We start from the raw sequence: 7,682 nt of genomic DNA, 5'->3' as shown, positions 1-7,682 counted from the left end.
CACACACTCTAAGAAATGTTTACACCCTTTGAGTAGTATCTTGTCACACAACAATAAACGTCATCTGTCTTGTCCGCATTTCCTGTCTTTAACGCGGCGAGCCCGGTACTTTCCAGTAACGAACGGCATGCGCGTTATCAGCATATGACATAGCATTCCCGACAGGAAAGTAGCGGGCGCGGCGTTTTCAAGAAAGGAAACGCAAGCAAAGCAGATAACGATTATCGTTGTGTGGCAGATATACACCCCAAAGGGTGCAAACTTTCTTTAGAGTGTAATCATCTGCCTTGCTTGCGTTTCCTTTCTTGAAAGGAAACTCGGCGCTCGCTACTTTCCCGTCGAGAATACTGCGTCACACTGAAAACGCGCATGCCGTTCGTGACTGGGAAGTACCGGGCTCGCAGCGTTAAAGAAAGGAAACGTGGGCAAGACAGATGACGATTATTATTGTGGGACAAAATAAGCCCCAAAGGGTGTAATTTTTTCTAAGAGTGTACACTCCTAAAACGGTGGCACTCTTTGGGGTGTATATTTGTCCCAAAACAATAATCATCCGCCTTGCACTCTTAAAACGGTTGCACCCTTTGGGGTGTATATTTGTCTCACAACAATAATCGTCATCTGTCTTGCTTGCGTTTCCTTTCTTGAAACTCGGCGCTCGCTACTTTCCTGTCGAGAATGCTGCGTCACACTGATAACGCGCATGCCGTTCGTGACTGGGATGTACCGGGCTCGCAGCGTTAAAGAAAGGAAACGCGGGCAAGACAGATGACTATTATTGTTGTGGGACAAGATACGCCCCAAAGGGTGTAAATTTTTCTAAGAGTGTGCACTCCAAAAACAGTTCCACCCTTTGGGGTGTATATCACGGAACAATAATCGTCATCTGTCTTGCCCGCATTTCCTTTCTTTAACGCTGCGAGCCCGGTACTTCCCAGTACGAACGGCATGCACGTTATCGGCATGGCATAGCATTCCCGACAGGAAAGTACACTCTTAAAACGGTTGCACCCTTTGGGCGAGCGCAGCGTTTTCAAGAAAGGAAACGCAAGCAAGACAGATGACGATTACACTCTAAGAAGAGTTTACACCCTTTGGAGTGCCCCTTCTGCCACACAACAATAATAGTCATCTGCCTTGATGCGTTTCCTTTCTCTAACGCTGCGAGCCCGGTACTTTCCAGTAACGAACGGCACGCGCGTTATCAGCATGATATCATTGCCGACAGGAAATGCTATCACGCTGATAACGCGCATGCCGCTCGTGACTGGGAAGTACCGGGCTCGCAGCGTTAAAGAATACCAAGACAGATGACGATTATTATTGTGGGACAAGATACGCCCCAAAGGGTGTAAATCTGCCTACACTCTTAGAAAAATTTACACCCTTTGGGGCGTATCTTATCCCACAACAATAATCGTCATCTGTCTTGCCCGCGTTTCCTTTCTTTAACGCTGCGAGCCCGGTACTTCCCAGTCACGAACGGCACGCGCGTTATCAGTGTGACGCAGCATTCTCGACAGGAAAGTAGCGAGCGCCGAGTTTTCAAGAAAGGAAACGCAAGCTAGGCAGATGACGATTATTGTTGTGGGACAAATATACACCCCAAAGGGTGCAACTGTTTTAAGAGTGTAAATGCATAGTTACACCCTTTGGGGTGTATCTCTGCCACACAACAGTAATCGTCATCTGCCTTGTCCGCATTTCCTTTCTTTAACGTGGCGAGCCCGGTACTTTCCCGTAACGAACGGCATGCGCGTTATCAACATGACATAGCATTCCTGACAGGAAAGTAGCGGGCGCGGCGTTTTCAAGAAAGGAAACGCAAGCAAGGTAGATGACGATTATCGTTGTGTGGCAGATACACCCCAAAGGGTGTAACTTTGTCTGAGAGTGTACACTCTTAAACAAAATACACTTTTTTTCCACACAACGATAATCGTCATCTGTCTTGTCCGCATTTCTTTGCTTTAACGCGGCGAGCCTGGTACTTTCCAGTAACGAACGGCATGCGCGTTATCAGCATGACATAGCATTGCCGACAGGAAAGTAGCAGGTGCGGCGTTTTGAAGAACGGAAACTCAAGCAAGGCAGATGACGATTATTGTTGTGTGGCAGGAATACACCCCAAAGGGTGTAACCATGCATGTACTCCTAAAGTGGTTGCACCCTTTGGGGTGTATATTTGTCCCACAACGACAATCGTCATCTGCCTTGCTTGCGTTTCCTTGAAAACTCGGCGCTCGGTACCTTCCTGTCGAGAATGCTGCGTCACACTGATAACGCGCATGCCCTTCGTGACTGGGAAGTACCGGGCTCGCAGCGTTAATTTAAGAAAGGAAACGCGGGCAAGACAGATGACGATTATTGTTCACTCTAAAAAAAGTTTACACCCTTTGGAGTGCCCCTTCTGCCACACAACGATAGTCGTAATCTGCCTTGATGCGTTTCCTTTCCTTAACGCTGCGAGTCCGGTACTTTCCAGTAACGAACGGCGTGCGCGTCATCAGCATGATAGCATTGCCGGCAGGAAAGTAGCGGGCGCGGCGTTTTCAAGAAAGGAAACGCATCAAGGCAGATGACGATTATCGTTGTGTGGCAGAAGGGGCACTCCAAAGGGTGTAAACTTTTCTTAGTGTTGTGGGACAATATAAGCCCCAACGGGTGTAAATTTTCTCAGAGTGTACTTGGGCAAAGTTACACCCTTTGGGGTGTATCTGCCACACAACGAAATCGTCATCTGCCTTGCTTGCGTTTCCTTTCTTGAAAACGCCGCGCCCGCTACTTTCCCGTCGGGAATGTTATGTCATGCTGATAACGCGCAAGCCGTTCGTTACTGGAAAGTACCGGGCTCGCCGCGTTAAAGAAAGGAAATGTGGACAAGACATCACGATTACTGTTGTGTGGCAAAATAGTGTAATTTTGCTTAAGAGTGTAGGAAGTACCGGGCTCGCAGCGTTAAAGAAAGGAAATTCGGGCAAGACAAATGACGATTATCGTTTGGGGACAAAATACAACCCAAAGGGTGAAGGTGTCGAACATAAAAGACGTTTCCGGCGCTCGCGGTTGCGCGCGGACAGCGTTGAGCATGAGGAGCCACTTTGTGAGCAGCGCATCGCTTTTCCTCGTCACGCGCGTCACGTAAGTACGCCTACCGCTAATTGAAGCAGGAAGACTGCTCTTAAAAAAAGAAGTGTGTAGAATGGGCGTAATGTGGCTTAAGAAAGATTTCACGCACAAGCGTTTTGCGCTCTTCGGCGCCATTAGCCAGCTGCCTTATTTGAAACTATTCGCGCATTTGGCCTTCTGCTGCCGCTGTTGCGCTGCAGGGTTGACGCTTCCGCTGCTGTCTCTCTTGACGCGAAAGCGGTGCGTTTTTATTGCGAGCGGTGCGTGGAGGAAGCATCATAGCAGACGACAGCCGATGGAAGCAAGAGAACGGAAACGACGCTTACGAGTGGCGGCACGGGCGGCACCACCTTCGCTGCGGCTCGGCGTTTGCGTGCCGTGGCGGCGCCTCAGCGGTTATTTTTACGATTGTCGTCGTTCCGCCTATGGTTCCGCGGTGGCGTGAGGTGAGGGAGGGAGCTCGGTGGTTCGGTACGTGAATACTTCAGTCCACGCCGAACCCGAGCTTCGCAAGGAGCTGCGTGATGAACTTGACCTAGCCACGTGACAATCCCCGCACAAGTGTATAATCACCCGCCGCGTTTCATTGCCTTCATTCTCATCCGGCCACTGGCAAGCGTCAAGGAAGGAACCTTGCTGTCAAAGATAGCCCGAGACGCTTGCAATCCAGGTGATGTCTCGCTTTCCGAACAATGCGGAAGCGTTTTGTTACTTTGTATTCACTTTCTTCTTTTCCGCGCCACCCCGCTCTTTCGCAACGTCGGGCGCCTCATGGTTTTGCCATGGAGCGAGACGCGCTGCATGCTATGTGCCGGCCGCCTCCTCTTTCATCGCTTTCAGTGGTATCCCAGCTTTTACTCTTACTTTTTCCTTTACTCTCAGAGCTTGTTGCCCATGTGTACAGATGTTCCTGCAGCAGACATCGATATATATATATATATATATACCTGTGGTCCTTTCGCTGTATCGGTGGAGATACCCGAGTAGGTTTGTAGATCAAGGTCCCTTCGCACTACATGATCGCCGCGGATACCGCGATAAATTACCGCTGTGAGGTGTCTGCACTCGCGCGTTGCGTTTTTCCAGCAGCAGTAGGAGCCACTTTCCGAGCGTGATGGTTAAGGCCAGCGTCCTTTTCCTTCCTTCTACTTCTCTCTCACCTTTAATGGTTCGATTGTTGCTCTCTCTCTGCGCGCTTGAGGTAACGCTCTCTACTTTGAAACGCAGCCAATATCGCTTTCTATATTTAATTGATTTTGTGGCTGTTGTCTGTGCTGTTTTCTCTTTACAGAACTAGCTTGAACCCTTCCTTCCCCCCCTCCACATACCGTCCCTTCAATGCGGGAGTTTGGCGGTGTTTCTAAAATGTATTTCAACATTCAAATTTTTTTGCGGGTGTTGTAGGTGGTTTTTTTCCCCTGCGTCATTGGAAAAGTTCTTGTGGGTGCGCTGGTTGCCGAGATAATTGCGCGAGATGAAAGCTTCGTGCTGTTCATTGATCTTATGACAGTGGTATGACATGACTGAATTTCACAACACTCGCAAATAATTCGACTTACTTGTTCTCAAAAGCTCTATGCTCATTCTTATTTATTGTTGCTTTATTTAATTCTTCACGTGACTATAATAAGGGTGCAGGAGATATAGGCATTTTCTATTACTTTATTTTGTTTGACGTTGCAGATGAGTTTTTCATGTCATATTGTTACCAAAGTGGCTTGCACACTTAGTAGCATCTTAGTAGCAAGTCCTCATTGTGCCAAAGTGCATTTGACCTCACTAGACCTGTGATTTATTGTGTACAAGATAATGTAGTAATTAGTAGAATTAACCGTACAAGTCTCGTAACCTTGCATGACGGCCTAATCACAATATCTGGTGATAGTGTAAGCTTCATCAGTAATATGTAGTGGTATAAAAATGTTTGACTTGGTTTTAGCTCTCAGCCGTCATCATTTCTTAAATTTTTTTTTGAAAGTAGGGGTGCTAACAAGCTTATAGCTGTCTATCTATGAGGACGTCAACATCTGTTGACACAGGTTACAATTATGACACCATTATTTACTTTCCTCGTCGTCATGTCTGCTGGTGCAAGAAACAGGTTTCTGAGAAAAGCAGTGTGCTTTGTCTACGAGGAAGCAGTTTGAAAGGATGAAGCTTGCTTCCTTTGTCAAACAAGCTTGCTTCCTTGTATGATGTACATTCTGGTTTCCTGCTGTAGTGTGGGAATTCGTTCAAATTATTTACCTGATTAGCTTGATTAGCTTGCACATCACCTTGTGCCATCTTGTGGCCCTTCACAGCAGCCTGAGAGTATTGACAATAAACATTTGAAATTTTCCTACTACTCAAGCTAACACAGAAGCAAATAGGTACTTTAAATAAGAACTGAAGTTAGTGCCAAATATTTTTCACAGCCTGACAGGAAGAGGTGAGATTGTTGCCAGTGCTCTTGAAAAAACAAATTTCGCTCTTAAATGTCTTTGTTGCAAGATCTAGTTATATGGCATAGACAGAAAAGTTAAATGTGTGTGGGGTGCTTCAACTTTTCAGTAATTTATTTATTTATTTTATTTTGGGGAGTTTAACATTTCCAAGCAACACAAGGGCTATGAGGGATGCCATAGTGGAAGACTCTATTAATTTTGACCACCTGGTATTCTTTAACATGCACCTAAATCTAAGTGAATCAAAAACTTATATAATAAACGAGAAGAAAGGGGGTTAATTGAGGGGCCTGATTATTATTAATCATTTCATAAGAAGCCAACAAACAGTGACACCAAGGACAACATAGGGGAAATCGCTTGTGCTTAATAAGTGAAAAAAAAATATATATATATATATAAATTAATGGAAATCAAAGTGGATGAAAAAACAACTTGCCGCAGGTGGGGAACGATCCCACAACCTTTGTATACGCGTGCGATGCTCTACCAATTGAGCTACCGCGGCACTGTTTCCCCATTCACTTTCTTGGGTATTTGTTTCCTAGTAGAACCCTGGGAGTGTTAGCCAGCGCCACCACTCAGAAACCTTGGCGGCGGATGTGGAACATCCTTTCTGCTGCAAGCGTCATGAGAATGTATCTTTTTGGGTGAAGGCAACCGGTCCGTAAACCCACACATGCTACCTGAAGGCGTCAATGTTGCCGGATTAGAGACCCTCGTTATGTAATAAACGAGAAGAAAAGGGATTAACCGAGGGGCCTGATTTTTATTAGTCATATCATAAGAAGCCAACAAACACTGACGCCAAGGCAAGATAGGGGAAATTACTTGTGCTTAATAAATTAAATAAAGAAACGATAAATTAATGGAAATGAAAGTGGATGAAGAAACAACTTGCCACAGGTGGGGAACGATCTCACAACCTTCGCATTACGTGTTGTTCCGCCAGACTCTCCTGTCACTTTATTGCATTATATAGAAGATGACATCGGGGTTTTTGTTTGCCTTCAAGTAATTCACTGCTTCACATATTGCTTTCATATTAGAACTATACGACATTATGTGTTAGTGGCTGTTGTGAAATCTTGATTTTTTTTGTTTGGAAAGCAATGTTGCAGCTGTCATTGCACAGTACTCCACAGAACATCGATGGAATGAAACAACAGTGGAAAACAGTATAAAAACGTTGGCGAATTGATTGTCCATTTCCGTGGTGCTGAGAACAGTGTTCTCACATTTTCATTGCCGTCAAACCAGAGAATTGTGCATCATACTTTATTACTGTACTACAATACACAGCAAGAATTTTGTATGTATTGTTACAACCATTTCAACAGGGCACAAAGTCAAAGAATTTTAGATGGGATGTTACTGCACCAGTTGTGATTAGTATTTAGATGCTGCAAGTGTCTTTATATTATTATTATTATTATTATTATTATTATTATTATTATTAGTATTAGTTATTTTGCAGTACTACTAGAGGCCCAAGTTCACGTATGAGGGAGGTTCCGAAAGCAAGTTTTGTCATTTATTTAAAGGAGAAGATGGTACACCAGGTGAAGCAAACAATCTTCATCATAATCCACGTCTGTTGCTGGTTCAATGATAGGAGTGTCAGCGGAGGAAGCATGAGGCATGCGCAGAGTGCCGAAGAAGAGAGAGTAGCTGCAGGCCAGCGTGCCCGAGTTTATTTGAGTACAAATCATGATGGCAGAGTGATGTGTGCTGACAACGGGTTCGTCAATGGAATCCTGTATTAATGGGCACCTGTTCCTTGCATTGAAAGCTGCGCTCTCGGGATGTCATTTCCAAATCAATGCTGAGGTGGAGGCGGCTGTGCGACAATTCCTTGCATTGCAGGGCACTGAGTTTTACCAGACTGGCTTCTTCAAACTGATTGCATGTTGCGACAAATTTCTCAACGTCGGTGGCGACTACTTGGAAAACTAGTTCGTGATGCCATGGTGTATTTTTTCTTTTTGGAAATAATGTTTCAGTGTGAAGTTAAATGACGAAACTTATTTTTGGTACGTCCCTAGTATCTGTCTTTAGATGTTTGAATGCATTTGTATTTTCAGCAGAAACGACATATGTGGCTTG

General features: G+C 45.2%; 1 protein-coding gene across 2 annotated transcripts in view; it reads left to right on the top strand.

Moving 5' to 3' along the window:
• The window catches only part of LOC126542849 (putative sodium-dependent multivitamin transporter), an 83,098-nt gene that overhangs the window by 22,643 nt on the left and 52,773 nt on the right, over nt 1-7,682 (top strand). The window contains exon 1 of one of the 2 annotated variants that reach the window (XM_055077486.2): nt 3,448-3,799. The exons of the other annotated variant lie outside the window; for it this stretch is intronic. The gene's annotated coding sequence lies outside the window, so the exon portion shown is untranslated. Of the gene's footprint in view, nt 1-3,447; nt 3,800-7,682 lie in introns of those variants that run through there. 2 annotated transcript variants of the gene reach the window in all.

Source organism: Dermacentor andersoni, chromosome 2 (genome assembly GCF_023375885.2).
Source record: "Dermacentor andersoni chromosome 2, qqDerAnde1_hic_scaffold, whole genome shotgun sequence".
In the NCBI taxonomy this organism is placed as follows: Eukaryota; Metazoa; Arthropoda; class Arachnida; order Ixodida; family Ixodidae; genus Dermacentor; species Dermacentor andersoni.
Note: the sequence above shows the minus strand (reverse complement) of the source record. Positions and strands in the feature narration are given on the sequence as shown.